The sequence below is a fragment of the Aulonocara stuartgranti genome (assembly GCF_965226115.1).
Source record: "Aulonocara stuartgranti genome assembly, chromosome: 11".
In the NCBI taxonomy this organism is placed as follows: domain Eukaryota; kingdom Metazoa; phylum Chordata; class Actinopteri; order Cichliformes; family Cichlidae; genus Aulonocara; species Aulonocara stuartgranti.
The window spans coordinates 23,818,258-23,836,139 of NC_138947.1; the positions used below are offsets into that span (position 1 = coordinate 23,818,258).

Below are 17,882 nucleotides of genomic sequence, written 5' to 3' on the forward strand. Positions count from 1 at the left end.
TTTGAATTGGATGTCAGTACGATTTCAGCATGTGACCGAATGATGAGCGTGAGTCCTCCGTGTGACTGTCGTCACCTAATTATTGTTGAAATCCCCTACAACACATGTACGCAGACAGACACACAGTTGGACATGTCTTCTTTCCTATGGAGTATTAACTCTTCCTTGTTTATCCAGTTGCTATGAAAACACAATCAGCCACAAGTCAACACTGAAATACTCCAAACAAGCTTGATTATTTCTCTAATTAAGCTTTAATAAGCCCTTATTAAACGGCCACAGGCCTCGTTAGGCGGTTCATTAAGCCATTTCATCCTTTTATTCCTTCATTAAGTCCCTTTTTCTTCTTTCTTTTCTTCTCAGGGAGTGTGGGAGTGGTGAGGTCTGGGAGATCACGACCTTAATTCTCTCCAAGACAGACGGTTTAATTAACACTGGAAGAATCCTCACTGACTCCAGACCTCTACAGTGAGAATGTACAGGGGAATTGGCTTGCCAAGGTAAGTCACTATGCTAATGTGCTTTTTACTGGCAATATACACTAATAACCTCTTAGGTTAGAACAACTCTGTCTCCTGTATTTGTGATGTAATTAGATGATAATATTGTGTGCATTAAAACATGCAAAAAATATCAATTCACATCTAATTTGGCAGTGTTTTGGAGAGATGATTATCATGAGCATGAGTGAATTAAATATGAAATACATTTTTTTTGAAACCTCAATCTTAGAAATGGAGGGGTAAGCAATTTTTAAAGCGGTGCAAGCTACAGAACAGCAAGATGTAAATATTCAACCAACTGACAGCATGCTAAAAGTGGATAATTTTTTTGGTTCCCCTTCACCGGGTAGCACGTTATGTGCAGTCAACACTGACATTTTGGTTGCAACAGCTGTCGCAAAGTGCAAAATGTTAAGATCCCACCACTTGTGTGTGGGTTGTTTACAGTTAGAAGCAGGAAATCTATTCGTGTTATCAAGACAAGTTCGACTGCGAAAGCAACTAAAACGGAACATTTGCCACAGATAGAGAGAAGTCTGAAGTGGCTAACCATCAAAACTTCCTAAATGTTGATCACCTTTTTAAATTTTCTCACATTGGTTTGCACTTTGACATTATGCACCAATACTGAGTTAACAGTATCCTGTTTGAACAGTGTATCAGTTTCAGGATGGCATCTAGTTAAAAATATCTTTTTACAAGGATTTGATGCTCACAGTGATGCTTGTGATAGTTGTTTTTTGTACTGACTAAAGGTAATAAACTGATACCAGCTGGACACCCAAACATTATGCTCAAAACGAGTTTTCGGCATTACAGTTTTGGAACTAAAAAGAGTCCCTTTTGAAAAGTGAAATACTAAATATTCACCCTGAAGCTCAAAAGTTGCAGATAAGGGTTAATAGCACCTGTTTTTAATGTCTGCTGTGTTGGGGGATTCCCCTCTCTGTGTGGAATAGTGAATCTCCCACACACAGAGCTTCTATTTCACATGATAACAAACAGCACCTGACAGTGTGTTTGCCTTTAGCAGTAAAGAAATTTATACCCCTGGGAATCTTAAAGAACAGGTGTTCCTCAGTTCATCCACCATAACGCTGTTTATAATTGCATTAAGAATCAGTACACTCAGAAAAATAAATGGACCTATTGTACTTGCAGGGCAATGTTTTTCCTGCGGTCTCTCCAGGTGAGGCTTGACGTTGAATGACTAAGACTTCTGATCCAGATTTAACTGACATTCAGCCTGGTTCCCATTAAAACAAACATAACAAAACTATGTTGTTAAAATGTTTATGATTGCATAAGACTGTGATTTTCTCCAGCCAGCTAGGACGTTTGAGTGCTAACGTTGTACCTTTGCATATTAGTACATAGCATAGCATTTTTCTACTTATACTGACTGACTTGTCAAAGCTTATCTCACATCTGCACCTATGCTCAGCTAACATGCATGCCTCCAGATGGTGAGAGGAAAGGAGAGCACCCAGTTAGAAAAGCACCAGGCACGGGAAGAACAAAGGCCCCAAGAAGGCTGACACCCAGAGCTCACTTGCAGAAAAGAGAAAAAAAACAAACCAAAACCCCCCCAGAATTATGCAACTACATGTTTACTGTTTGGAAACAGCTTTTTGGTCCTTGAACGGATACCTTTAGTCAGTGTCAGAAATTAGTAACTCTAACAGTAAGTACCAAACAAGTAGGGCATGGAAGCAGTACATCTAATGTAGACGTGTGTGTATTTTTGTGGGGATAGAGAAAGAGAGTGGTAGAAAATTAAATATTGTGGGAAAAGTTAATGTCTGTATGTGTACGCACACAAAAATGCATTTTTTAAAATCCTGCTGAGGTAACAGATGTTCACTGTAGCGATAAGCACCGAGTGTCCAAACTAATCACTGGTTTGTGTGTGTGTGTCTGTGTGAAGGGGAATATGTCCCTGTGTCAGTCAGAAAAGCTGTCCTTCACCTGTCTGTGCTGTTTTTGGTACACTGTATGCATGTGTGTGTGTAGGCTGACATGCTCTAGTGCACATAGATAAATATTACACCTTCAGTGATGAAGTGACTGAGCTTCCTGACACTTCTCCAGATGTCCAAACCCCAGGATTCACCGTCTGCCTCCTTCATTTTTTGTCTTTCTTCCTGTCCTGGTTGTTTTGGATTTCTTTGAGTACCAACACAGCATCCCTGTTGTACAATTTATTTTATCACAATGCTTCTGTAGATCACTCGCTTCAGTTACCCTTGCTAACACATATAGCATTAAACACGTACTCAACATACACATGCACATTCGTATTTACTGCGGTGAATATGAATATGCCCCCTCCCCGCATGGAAGTGCTGGTTTTGACGTTATGCAAAGTCACAGCTCCTACATAGGAAGACAAAACGAGAAACACACACACCCCATATGTCAAGTGATAAGTTACAACATTAGTGCCAAAAATTCCATTGAAAAGCAGAAGCTCTGACTGTTTTTACCTTTTTTGTAGAGAGAAATGAAACTTGTGTAACTACAGTATCCACAGTTGAGAGATTATATTGACTTACACATTAAGTATGATGAAAAAACGTAGAAATATCTGCCATTATTGTGTATTTAATCAGAGATGCCTTTGCAGACGGCTTTTTGATGTGCTAAATAATGCTCGGAGCGAGTAATCCTAACTTAAGTGGGTACTTGGTTTTATTCAAGTCCAAATCTGAAAATAGGGGGATAAGCTTTGGACAAATGCTGAATCCACAAGATTACGGTGTGCAGCTTAGCCTGCTGAGCAAGCCAATCACTGGCTGAGTGTCTTAATTGTCTGTAATTGTAGCTGTAGTCTAGTCAGTGAAACAATCAAAGCAAGCTATTACAAGACCTCGGTCACCAGCCCTTAGGGTGGGACCTTAGATCTCCAGATACGTGCATGCACATAGAAATATACAATTGCGTATACATGCACGCATCCATGCACGCACGCACACAGAAACAGACACATACACATACACATACACATACAAGCAGTCACCCACACATTTCCTGTGTGTTTCATGTAAGACAGTCTTTTTCTTCCTTCTCTTCTGTTTGGAGAGGAAGTGCAGGTCTAATGACTTTTCCAATGCGTCACAAGCAGTGCATGTGGGAGGCAAGCAGCCGCACTGCACGTGTGTGCATGTGAGAATCTTTATGCATATATGTATGAGTCTGTGAAGGGCTTGACACATGCGAGATTTGTTATTCATTTGTTAAAGGCTTTATGTGTATTTCGCCTGTCTGTTTCAGAGAAACTTCACAAAAAGTTTGTGAGCGCTTTTGAAATAAAGTTATTCATGTGCTTGTGTTCACAGGAAGTGTGCACACCTAACTGAGTATTTTTGGTCAGCCTCTGAAAAATAAGCATCTCATAGGGATTCCGATTCACTCCTTGCATCGATGTGGCCATGTGCACCACTGAATACTGCATGTGTACACAGTTTGTTTTTGAAAGTGCATCTTGTTTCTCGTAAACAGAGCTACCACTGAGAACATACACAACTGTAAAACCTAGTCTGTCTGCACTACTCATACTCTACATATCAATCCTAATCAATATTTTATTTTATGGGAGAATGTGTAGCAAGCTGAACTTTCAGTAATAATATTTTCTGTTAATGTATAATGTATTTATGATGGTTGCTGCCAATATTTCTCCTCATTTTCAGTGTCCCACTGCATCATTGTGGGGCTCTGGAGGGTTCCACTCATAAATCACCAGCAACTGGTGAAAGTCAGGCTTTTCATCATGAAATGTAACAGTTTTTAAAAAATTGGAGTCTTTTTAAGGAAACAGTTGAAGCAAAGACAAACCGTTACAATGGCTGCAGATTTCATGTGTCCATTGGTATTGGCACTTTTTAGTTTTGTTCCATTGGTGCATTCTTGAATTAGTCAGAAGTTTTTATGGGATGCCCTCTCAACCTCGATTTCCTACTCAGAAAGTCCAATCTCTATCCATGAATGTACTGCAACAGCAAAAAGCATAATGATTGTGATCCCTGAATGGCTCTACTTTGCGAGGAACCAAACAAATCTGACATTTGTGTTTCCAGGTATCTGGACTGCAACATATGTTACAGCTAAGTTAGCTGTAAATGCAGGCAACAAGAATCAGAGGAACTGGTTAAGATGCCGTTGCACAAAAAGGTGACTAAATGACTAAATGAACTGAGCAAAGAAAAGTGGCCATGGAGAAGCTCAGTTAGTAGTAGGAAGCGCTGGAGCTAAAGCAGGGTGCCAGAAACCTGACTGAGTTTACTTTGAAACTGCAGACACATGGATAGAAGTTAACTAGAGAAAGAATACGTTTAGAATAGCACATTATATACAAGTTACTGAACGTGTGACTGATTATATAAGCAGAGTATCTACTAGGTGGTAGACATGTTGGAGGTTGTAATGTAAGGCATGATCCTTAGCTCTGACCTCGAGCATAGATTTCTAGCAACACAACTACATCGCCACAAGCAGGAACCATTCTTCTTGGGTTGCCAGTGTGAAAAACCATTAGCTAATCCCCACAATGCCTTGTTCCCCAAGCTCCAGCTGCAGTGAGCTTGCACAGTTCAGCTGAGGCCACAGAGAAGTGTTTTGCTCAAAACAAGTACCCATTCAAAGACCAGGGTTGGTTCTTAGCAACTTCAGCAAGTGACTATTGAAACATTATTTTAGGTGAAATGAAAAACAGAATCAAAAACAGTGTTTTGATTGGATTCAAGGCCTTTACTGAACCCTTCCACCACATCATCACTCCTATTCTTTACCTTTGCTCCCTAGTGCCAACTCCATCATTTTCTTCACTATGTCTTATGCTTATGAACACCCACTCACATTTTCCTTCTTTTTTCTCCTCCTTTCATGTTTTTCCTTCAGTTTATTCCTCTTTCTACTTGTCCTTCCATTCTCCTCTGTCCTCCATCGTTTCATGCCCAACACCCAACCTCTTTCAGCAGCTGTTCGTCTCCACTCCATTCCTTTTCCACACTTTTTCCTTTGGATCCTTTACTATCATTACATTCTTTCTGTTGTTTGACATATTAAACTTCTTTATATGTGGTGATCGAAGGATGAAAAAGGTTATAAGTATAGTGGAAAAGCAATGGCTTGGTGTAAGTATGTATTATTCAGTGATAAAATGGAATGACTTAGTTGTCTGCAATACCAAGAGCAAATGATAGCTATACATTTACAATAATCATTGATAATCATTACTAGTTAGTTTAGGCACCTATTAATTTTCTTACCAAAACATGGGAAATGTCATGAACCCTCATGCTTGTCTACTGAATATAAGACTACAGGCTTAGCATTGGTTAGCTTAGCCTTAAGACTGGGTAATCATTAACATTCGCATCTGGAAAACAAGAGCTAAAGTTGCTACTGAATGAGTATGATCACCACTGACAGTGAGAAGAAGACATGGGAATGAAGCCCAACAGTCTTTTCCCCTGACATGTTTGAAACCTTTACTAGTTCTCATCAGTTTAAGTTTTATATCAGCATGAAACTGTCATCCTATTTGTATTTATGCTTTTTCCCATATATTTATTCCCCCCCCACAGAACCTTTAATATAGGCTTTAAAAAAAGAAAAAAGAAAGTAGTAGAGATAAAACAAATGAGATAATGTGTCAATATAGTAAAACTTAGGAGGTGAAGCTTTACTTGTCTGATCTGATCTGGCTGTCTGGTTTCATATTTAGTATTCACATGTGTGCGTGATATTGAGCTTCTTCTCTGACTCTCAGCCAAAAAGTCAATTGTTCAACATTAATTTTTCATATCACCATGGCGGTTTCAGTCATAGTTTTAACAGCGTATTGACCTGAAATGTGTTTGAAATCAACCAATTTGCAGAATCTTCTTTTGCCTGGTTCCAGTAAATGGATAACATACTGTACAACAACCATGTCTCTACAAGCAAACTGTATTATTATTTCCCTTATTAGATTTTATGTTGTTATTGTTATTTTGTTCTGAATTGTTATTTGCTTAGATTTGGGCACTAAAACTGATTACTTATTTCAGGGAAAGGGATCATGATTAAAATGTAACCTTTTATCACATTAACCACCTTAGGAGCTCCTCCTTCATTTTCTGGGTTACCAGGGTGAAAGAGTTCCACCCCATCTATTGTATGATTGTTCAACTGAAGAGCAGCTAAAGCAGCAAAACCAATATATCATGAGGTTGAAACTATTGATGAAATGTCACAAATCTGAAGAATTAAGTCGCCCTTGAAATGTAATTGAGAATGCAGTTTAGCGGTGTAGGAAGGTAATTCTTAGGAGACGGGCCTTATGTTTTATTGGTTTTAAAGTACTGACTCAGTTTAGCCTTGAGTTGCGTTTATTTTATTTGCAGCTGTATAATGAAGGGTCTTGGGTTTATCATCTCCACCAGGACCCTGTAAGGGAAGTCATTGCGTTCCGTCCTGCATGCTCTCTACTGCTCTCGTTAGCTTTTCATATCCCTTCTATCTGAGACTACTGAGGCAGTTCAGCTGAGGTCAGATAGATAGTGTGCGCTGCCCTGGGGATACACAGATTGGCTACCAACCAGAGAACCAGAATAAGTTTGAAGGAGATGTTCAAGTATGCTTTCAATCCCTCTCTCTCTCACTTTGCTGCTATATGCCAAGGCTTGTTGCTTGTAGAGGCTTGTGCCAGAGGCTTAAAAGAACTTTTGGGAATAATACTACTACTACTAATAAATAATAATAATAATAATAATAATAATAATAATAGTCTCTTTGTTTGAGGGATAGAAATGGGGTAAGAAAGTGCTTGAAGCAGTGAGAAAGCCAGAAAGGCAGAGGCAAATACTTGCTCAGGCTAAAGCCTGAAGTCATTGCAGGAAGCTGATATTTTCCCAGACTTACTTTACTCTTTCTCGGAGTCTGATCCAACAATTGCAGCTTCCTCTGAGGGGCTAATAATACAGCAGAACCATTGTGCAAAGCGTCATTTCCTTTTGCCTGATTTAGCAAGAGAGAATGTTTGCATGCAATCTTTCCCCTCCCAGTGTGGTTGGGAGATTTTGCTGCCATCAGATTGGATTGTCACACCACATCGTAATAATGCACTATTATAGTCTGGCTCAGATGATCGTAGATACACAGATAACAGTCCTTTAGCTGCTATAGCTGCTCAGCTGTTCTCTAAGTCTCAGCTGTCTTGTAACGGTACTGTTTTTTGGTGTATAAAAAGACGAGCAACATGCTTTAATTTTTAAACAGTGTTTTTCTTTTACGCACATAATGACCTGAGATACACAGACTGATCACTGTGCATCTCAGCTTAGCCTTGATCATTCCCGCAGGCAAAGCATACTCAGCCTGTCTGACCAGCTTGACCAGTTTATCTATCTGTGTTTTTTGTGGATGCGTCTGTGTGTATGTGTGCGTGCGTGTGTGCGTGTGCATTCATATCTGTTCACCTGGCTCTCGGCCTATCTTGCAGTTTGTCTTTATGTTTGGCTGACTATGCAGTTTCTATTTTATCGGTACGTCTACCAGTTTGTGTGTATGTGTGTGTCCATGGGTGAAATGACCACTGGGTTTCCTGCTGTGTTGACCACATGCTCAGCTCCATTCTCCTTTCCTTCAGTGCTGCTTTTTACCCCACTTGGCTGCTCTACCTTGACTACCCATGTTGTTCTGTCTTGCCTGGCTTTTCATTTTGTAGTGAATGGTCATGGTTTTGGGCCTTATTCTATCCTTGAGGTTTTGGACCTCATGGGGATCCCTTTCAGGTAAAACTGGTACACTGTGAAAAGAAAGCCTACAGGGACAAACACACAGGATTCAGATGGATACATTTTGCTACTCGCAGTTGAAATTGTAAATGTCACGTGCAGGTTTGCTTTTGAAATCACCTGGAGCCAAAGAGGTGTTTTATGACACCTCTGTGTCAGGAGATAAAGATCTAGGAACCACAGCATGAGCAGTTATAGTCCTTTTCACTCAACAGATAATGCAATGAGCACCACCTACAGTGACTCAAACAATACTGAATGGAAATGAATAGAGTCACAGTGCTGCATACTGAATGACAAAGAATGATAAAAAACAAAAACAACAAAAACAACATCCTCAAAGAAGCCTTGTGCTCTAAATTTGCATGTTTAAGAGTTCTGATTTTTCTTTGTTAATGCCAGTGCTGAGAGGTACTCTTAAAACTCAGCACCACTGTCATCTTCATTATCATTACCACCAAAAAGTGCAACAAAATCCCTCCTTCTCTATCTCTCCACTTGATCGCAGCTCTATTTCCTTCTCTCCTCATAGCCACATTCTCCAGAAGTCAGAGACAATAATGGTCTAATTTGTCTGGGTGAGAGCTTGTGAGTGCAAATGCCTGGCCAGTAGACCATATGGTGTTGAGACTCAAGGAGAAATGCATGTCTCTGTGTATGACCTTACCTGTCTGAAAGCATGACATATTTGTTTGTAAAACATGTGCAGCTTGTGTGATTAGAGATTAAGTGTGTAGATATGCCCATTTGTCTTTGAGTGTGTGAAGAAATAAACTACCAGTCAAAAGGCTGGACTCAGGGAATTTTTTAAATGAAAACCTGTTGCTTGATTCAGTAAATAAATTACAAAATAATTGAGGAATATAGTCAATACACTGGGAACTTCTTAGATAGGGTCAAAGCTATTCCCAACACGGTCAACCCCAACAACTCAGCAGAACTGATTGTGTTGCCTACTCCATTATAAACAGTCCTAACTCTTTTTTCTTCTGTAAATAGTTCTTGTAGAGCTTACAGTTAAGCTCTGGGTCACTGCATGTGAAAATGTGTTCTAATTAAGTGGTGTCCACACATAATGATAAGGTATTGATAAAGTATTTGTTCCTGAAGACTCGTTTTATCCTGTGAAATTCTGTCTCTGCAAAACTACAAAAACGCTCCCAAACCCTGCCTGGGAGATGCCATCAATCACTTATCCAGCATCTTTCATTTATCTCTGATGGTCTCTTGACCTATCAAGTTGCATTTTGTCCAACTAAGTCTGTGTCATTTTACTGGAACTGCAAGCTACAGTCTAATACAAGTATCGTGTACTTGTTTCGCTTGTTTCTTTATATTATGTGCTGTGATTTACTGAAATATATGCAAACAGAGTATTTACAATTCTAAAGAGGTTGAAAGTGTTACACCCCGGCCTAGGCAACCGGCGTGCAACACAGGAAAAATAAAAATAAGGGAAAAAAACAACAAAACAACTACTACGGTTTTCCACGAAAATATCCCAAAACAAAAGTATCGACAACTATTTACCTCAAAGCAAAATAAGACATTTATTTACATCAAAACACCAAACTATTTACAACCGGCGGGGAGATCGCGACCATGACAAACTGAAACACAAGGCTTAAATACATAGAGGGAGCAATCAGGGAATGGACCACAGGAGGGAAACACAGCTGGGGCAAATCAGAACTGACGAGACAAGGAAGCGTAAACTGAACACACTGAGATAAGACAGACTTTCAAAGTAAAGCAGGAAACGCATAACAGTCACGCCTAAAACAAAACACTGACAACACTGAATCGTAACAGTTCCCCCCACCCAAAAATCAAACATTTAAAACATGTAACCCCAAAGAAAATGTTTGATTCATGACCAGCGCATACGGCACCGGCTGCTGTTCTGCGGCGACGCTGATGGCTGGATGGGCCCCTTGGATCCTCCAGCGAAGACGACGAAGGCTGGAGCGGTCCCTCGGACCCTCCAGCGAAGGCAGACGAAGGCTGGAGCGGTCCCTCGGTCCCTCCAGCGAAGACAAACAAAGGCTGGAGCGGTCCCTCGGACCCTCCAGCGAAGACGACGAAGGCTGGAGCGGTCCCTCGGACAGCGGGTGGCCGCGGTCCTGGAGTCCCTGAGGAGGGCGGGGCTCACGGCCAACCCGAAGAAGTGTGCGGTTGGACGGAGGGAGGTACAGTATCTGGGGTACCACTTGGGGGGCGGGCAGGTGCGTCCACAGGTGGAGAAGACGGCGGCTATCGCATCCCCAAGACTAAAAAGGAGGTGAGACGGTTTCTGGGGCTGGCAGGTTACTATCGCCGTTTCGTGCCAGGGTTTGCGCAGCTGACCAGCCCCCTGACCGATCTCACCCGAAAGGGTGCTCCAGATCTGGTTCAGTGGACGGGGCCGTGCCAGGCGGCGTTTGTGCAGGTGAAAAAGTCTCTCTGTGGGGAGCCGCTGCTTCACACTCCTAACCTTTCCCTCCCTTTTGTTCTGTAGACTGACGCCGCGAACAGAGGGCTGGGGGCTGTTTTGTCCCAGCAGGTAAGGGGGGTCGACCGTCGCGTTCTTTACATCAGCCAGAAGCTGGCAGAGCGTGAAAGACGGTGCAGCACTGTGGAGAAGGAGTGCTTGGCTATCCGGTGGGCGGTCGACTCCCTTCGCTATTACCTCCTGGGGCGCTCATTCACCCTCTGCTCGGACCACGCCCCGCTGCAGTGGCTCCACCGCATGAAGGATGCCAACGCCTAGATCACCCGGTGGTATCTGGCTGTACAGCCCTTTAAGTTCAAGGTGGTCCATAGGCCATAGAAGCAGATGGCGGTGGCTGATTTCCTTTCTCGCTCGCGGGGGTGGGGGGGGGGGGTGGGGGGGGGAGTAGGTTCGGCCGGACGGCTCCCAGGCCTCAGTCGGGCGGTGGGGGTGTGTGGCGCAGGTGTGGTCCCGGGCGCGGCTGCAGGGGAGGAGTGGTGCAGTGAGCTCAATGGGGCGGTGCTGGAGATGCCGGTGAGAACAGCTGATGGCGATTTGGACTGATGGTGGTTTCCTTCCCTTTTTATAGTGAGATGGAGAGGAGCGGGGAGAGAGGGAAATCAGCTGGGACCGACAGCTGTCAGACTGTCTTCAGTCATAACCCAGGGAAAACTATAAATAAATGTGGAATCTGGTGATAAAGACCTGTGTGTGTGTGTGTGTACCTGTGTGTAGTGCATTTCACAGACTCAAACAAGTTTTGCTGAAAAACTGAATATGGAACAAGCAAAGCTTAATACTAAACAATATATACATTAGCTGTATAATACCAGTAGGCCAGCTCTTATAGTAATTTGGTATGGCTTTGCGGGCCAAATGTAATTAGGCTGCAGGCCAAATTTGGTCCGCGGGCCAAAGTTTGACACCTATGGCATAGTGGATCAAAATCCTATGGTACTTTTTTGCATGGCTGAACTGCAGCCCAAACCATGACAGAGCCTCAACCAGGTTTTACAGATGGATGTACTCACCGTTTCCCCATCCTGACCTCTACAGGGTGGGCCATTTATATGGATACACCGTAATAAAATGGGAATGGTTGGTGATATTAAAATCCTGTTTGTGGCACATTAGTATATGTGAGGGGGCAAACTCCTCAAGATGGGTGGTGACCATGGTGGCCATTTAGAAGTCGGCCATCTTGGATACAACTTTTGTTTTTTCAATAGGAAGAGGGCCATGTAACACATCAAACTTATTGGTAATCCATCCATCCATTCGCTTCCGCTTATCCTTTTCAGGGTCGCGGGGGGCGCTGGAGCCTATCCCAGCTGTCATAGGGCGAGAGGCAGGGTACACCCTGGACAGGTCGCCAGTCTGTCGCAGGGCCAACACACAGGGACAGACAACCATTCGCACTCACATTCATTCGCACATTCACACCTAGTGACAATTTGGATTATCCAATTAACCTATCCCCACAAGCTGCATGTCTTTGGACGGTGGGAGGAAGCTGGAGTACCCGGAGGGTACCCACGCAAACATGGGGAGAACATGCAAACTCCACACAGAAAGACCTGAAATTGAACTCAGGACCTTCTTGCTGTGCGGCAACAGTGCTAACCACCGTGCCACCGTGCTGCCCCTTATTGGTAATGTCACAAGAAAAACAATGGTGTGCTTGGTTTCAACGTAACTTTATTCTTTCATGAGTTATTTACAAGTTTCTCTTTGTTCACAGCCATTGACATGTCGAAGAGGTTAACACGTGAGGAGCGGATCGAAATTGTGTTGATATCTGGTGAACGCAGTAACCGGGTCATTGCAGCAGATTTCAATGCAAGACACCCTACGAGACCACCCCTCTCCCATGCTACAGTTAGCAAACTGCTTGCTAAGTTTCGTGAAACTGGTTCAGTGTTGGATTTGCCAAAATGTGGACGCAAGAAAACTGTCACTAATGAAGAAACATCAGTGGCTGTCCTAGCTTCATTCAGCAAGAGCCCACAGCGTAGCGCTCACCGCATGTCACTGGAGAGTGGCATTAGTCGAACATCCCTTCGGCGGATATTAGCTACTCACAAATGGCACCCTTACAAACTCCAGCTACTGCAGCATCTCAACGAGGATGACCCAGATCGGCGCACAGAATTTGCCGAATGGGCAAAACAAAAATTGGAACAGGACCCTCAGTTCACGCAGAAGATTTTGTTCAGTGATGAGGCAAACTTTTATGTGAATGGTGAAGTTAACAAACAAAACCACCACTATTGGTCTGACACTAACCCACATTGGATGGATCCCTCCAAGACTGTTGGAACAACAAAAGTGATGGTTTGGTGTGGTATATGGGGTACAACGGTAGTGGGTCCAATAGTTCTTCATCAATGGAAACCTCAAGGCCACTGGATATTTGAAATCGCTACATGATGTTTTCCCTCTTTATGCACTGAAGCTGGCACGTTCCCTGAGTTTTTCCAGCAAGATGGTGCACCACCACATTATGGGTGCCAGGTCCGAGCATTCCTAGATGAACAGTTTCCTGGAAAGTGGATTGGTCGTCGTGGGCCAGTTGAATGGCCCCCAAGGTCTTCGAATCTGACCCCCTTAGACTTTTATCTTTGGGGTCATCTGAAGGAAATTGTCTATGGTGTGAAGATACGAGATGTGCAGCACCTGAAACTACAGATACTGGATGCCTGTGCTGGCATTTCTCCTGCGGTGTTGTTATCAGTGTATGAAGAGTGGGAGAAGAGGGTTGCATTGACAATCCAACACAATAGAGATTGACAGACCACGTGACTTTCGCGCATTGCATGCCGGGAACTCGTGGCAAAACAATCAAAGCAATGCATCAAATGCAAACATTTGCAGCACCGCAAAACGTTCATTCTTCAGTTCCAATACCTTCTTGCTTTTTCTTTGTCCCCCAAAAAAGTTATGTACAAAACAAAGGAGAACAAGGCCGGTCCGTACAAAGACAGACTCGACGAAAAGTCAAAGAAAAGATACGAGGAAAAAATCAAAGGAGTGAAAGGTTTGGACCCTTACGAGCACACAGAGTGTACAAAAGATGTGAGCGTGCTGCCCAACTTTCACCACGCTCATATTTATAATTATACGGTTCTTTGATGAGTGCATACACTCATGAAGTTTTTAGCAACTTCAGGTCACTGCAACAAGCCCAGGTACAGTTTACCGACGGATGGGTACAGGACCTTGAAATGCACCGTGTAGAACGAAAGACCATCGTACATATCACAAGTTTACCAGTCTCACAAATCGTCTTCATAAATACACATTGGTTAACCGTTTCTTAATAGGACCTTTAAGCTTAACGGTAATTAATTAGTAGTGGAAATAATTTCTGGTTCGCATTACAGAAATGTAGCAGTGACAATAATATTGTATGCTGTAATCGTACTGGGCAATTAGTGATACAAAAAAACCTGTTTTATCCTGTGAATAAAAGTATATGTTTTTGTCAATGTACCATAATAACAGAAGCGAAACGCAATATTGTGTCAGGACAATTCACTATTTATACACAATTAATAAAGGAGCATAGCGTGACAATTTCTGTTCAGCACCAGACTTGCTTTTAACCTATATCACCAATTATGTTATGAAAAATGACGTATTAACTACTACAAAACACTGACCTTTGTGGAAATGCTTGGAGCAGACTAACATGTGAGCTGGAGTGTTCTGAGACGTTATATTTGGTCTTTGAATGGCTGCAATCCAGGCCATCCGTTGCCTCTTTGTTACTTCGGAAACATGGCTCGAACAATTTCTCTTTAACGACGTAATACGATAACAACTGATCTCTTTACCTGTCGGTTTCCCGTGGCTGTCATGCGACCGGCTATTGCAGTTAATAATACAACAGCTTCTTGCCATTTTTTGTGTTTCTTTTCTTTTCTGTAATTTCAATTGAAAGCCTGCGTGCGCTAGTACCTCTTGCCACGAGTTCCCAGAATCCCTTACGGTTTTAACCCTGAATGACGTCACATTTTCAATCTCTATGGGCAGCACATTGAACACATTTTATAAGTGGTCAGAAACTTGTAAATAACTCATGAAAGAATAAAGTTACGTTGAAACCAAGCACACCATTGTTTTTCTTGTGACATTACCAATAAGTTTGATGTGTCACATGGCCCTCTTCCTATTGAAAAAACAAAAGTTGTATCCAAGATGGCCGACTTCTAAATGGCCACCATGGTCACCACCCATCTTGAGGAGTTTGCCCCCTCACATATACTAATGTGCCACAAACAGGATTTTAATATCACCAACCATTCCCATTTTATTACGGTGTATCCATATAAATGGCCCACCCTGTAGACTGAAGATGATGTGAACCAGAAACTTGAAATTTGGATTCATCGCTTTATCAGACCTGTTTCCACAGATTTTTAGTCCAGTTCTTGTATAAGTTGGCATACCTCAGCCTTTTCTTTCCTTTTTTCTTCCTTCGGTGAGCAGTGGATTAACTGAAGGGTCAGATGCATCTCTCAGATCCTGTGTCACATGTTTACTTAATTTCCCATTTCTTAAAGACATGACTTTCAGATACTGTTTCTATGCTGTAGATAGTTTTTAGGTCTGCTGCTTCATCCTTTGTCCTGAGCTTGTCCAGGTTCTTCAAATTGTTTAGGAAACACTGTATACCACACTGAGATATGCCAAGTTTTTGGCTGATAGCTCTTTGGGAATCATCTTGATTGTGTAGAATTGCTATTTATTTCTATCAAACTATGTTTTCTTTGGCATTTTTCATAGATTCAACTAAAGAAATGTGAAGAAATGACTTGTTTTTGTGTCAGGCTGCTAGTAACAAACTAAACAAACTACAGTTTAAAATCTTTTTTTCTGTATTGTCTGTTATGTGTAGACACAGCAATGGTCATTTCTTGAGTTAGGTGCCTTTTTTATGCTTGAATGATTCGTTGGCCAGTGTTAAGTGGTTTAACAAACAAAACAAAAGCAGCCAAACCCTAAAAGACCTCCAGGAAGCCTGGAGAACTATTGCTCAAGACTACTTGGGGAAAATATAAGACAAGAAAGTCTGGCTTCTTGGAAGCAAGATAAAAAGAATTGAGGGTGTGGGTCAAAACTTTTTCACAACACTACATTTGTGTTAGTTATGCACAGCCTCTATCTTCTCTTCCATAAAACTCTTGAATGGTAGGATATATTCTACCCATGAGTTTTGTCTATGTCTTTTCATTATGGCACTAGCTGTTCCAATGTGGACTTAAAAAGGAAAGCAGATCTTCAGTCCCAAGACAAGAGCTGAATTAGTGTGTCCAAGTCTAGACTAATCTGGATTATTAGAAGGTGTGCCATAGTGGCATGAAGTTTAAAAGAAGAGGATTTGGCTTGGGGAGTGTTTATGTTTTACCTGCTTCCTTTTTCTGCTTTGAGAGGAAATGAGGGCTTAACTTCAGAATGCTTGTGGCAAAACATAAAGACAACTTTTCTCTGGTCCCATAACTTTATTGCATCATTAACTGCTTCTCTTTTGCTGATTGAATTCACTAACAAAGTGCCCATGAATTCTTAAAAGCATGTTATTGATATAAAGTCCACTCAGAACAATTGAAATAAGTTCTTGCACCTCTTTGCCCTACTATAAACATTCACTTGTGCCCTTTTAAACTTGCTTGCAGACACTAGTAAAATTCCCCAGCTGTCTGAACTCTCTCTTTCTCTCTGTAAACCTAGCCAGCTGCCTGCCCTCCACTTTTGACCTTGTTTTAATGAACTTGATTGTTTGTGTGTTTATATATATGTATGCGTGTGTGTGTGTGTGTGTGTGCATATTTGAGTGAATATATGTCAGTTGGCTCCCACTGTGACCCTTGACCTTTTAAGACTGACAGGCTAAATCTAGCCTCCCTGGTTCTCTGTATGGCTCTCGTCTCCTTTTCTTTCCCCTGTTTCGTGACTGATACCCTGTCAACGGGACAAGCTCTCAGGTTGTATGTGTGTGCATGTGTGTATGTGTGTGTTTGGGGTGAAATATGTCTTACAGATCCAAAGAAACAAATAGTTTATGACCCCTTTAACCTCCACTTTGACAGTCGGGTCAGAGTGACCCGAACAGTATATACGTAATATAAACATGGCAGTGGGGTGCTTAAAAGTGCTTTCAACTATATATATATATATATATATATATATATATATATATTTCAACAATAAAAGGAGGGCTAATTACTCCATAAAGATGGGGAAACAGCACAGTACCAATCCATTCACCAGAACAAGGAACAAACTGCTGAAAGAGAAGCTTTTACATCAATGTTTTTGAATCCAGAAAAACACTCCCTGTATTGTACAGACCCAGCACAGACCATCATGTACTCCCATACAAAGAGTAGATTTGTAGTGTGTCACATCAGTGTAGTGGGAACAATCCTGGCAGACATTTTTTTGAATAAAACGAACCCCGTCAAATGCAAATTTTCATATCAATACATTTTGTGTAGAATGTCCACTGGCATTTTTAAGTGTCTACTGGAAAGCACACAAAGCATTCATAAATACATTTAAAATTATTTTGTGAAAAATAATGTGTGTTTTTCCACCGAACTTCATTATCTGCTAATTTGCTCACCTGGTTCTTTCTGCTCTTCTACAATCTCTCTGTCCTCTCTCTCTCTCTTTCGACATCCTCCTCGCTCCTTCTTTGCTCAGACAATTACACACAAACACATTATTTTCAATGAGAAAATAACACAAAAATATAATCTTAGGAAACTTATAAGATTCTCATAAGATTCTATACACATTTGATAACCCTGCTTAGTGATGTGAAATCATCATCAGTGTGTATGGGCAAAACAGAAGCTACTTTGGCTTTATAACTACCTATCCACACGCTCCTGTTTCTTTTTGCTGTCTCTCTCTTTGTTGTCTTTATCCTTCTCTCTGCCTCTCTGTTGTCCCCTCTCACTCTTTGTGCTGTCACCTAAACGTCAAATGTAGCAGTGAGATGAAATTTCCAATCCAATAAAAGGCATAAACTTATCCATATTAATTTACAGCCATATTCAAACTGAATACAGGCTGCCGTTGGCATGAAGTAAGCAGCTAGCTTATTGCTAGCAGCTAGCA

At 41.7% G+C, this 17,882-nt stretch overlaps 1 long non-coding RNA gene across 4 annotated transcripts in view; it reads left to right on the forward strand.

Annotated features, from left to right (window-relative positions):
• Positions 1-17,882, forward strand: part of LOC309716883 — a 156,756-nt gene that overhangs the window by 50,402 nt on the left and 88,472 nt on the right. For all 4 annotated transcript variants that reach the window (XR_014279531.1, XR_014279532.1, XR_014279533.1 and 1 more), the window contains exon 3: positions 364-500. This is a non-coding gene — a long non-coding RNA (uncharacterized lncRNA). The remainder of the gene's footprint in view (positions 1-363; positions 501-17,882) is intronic.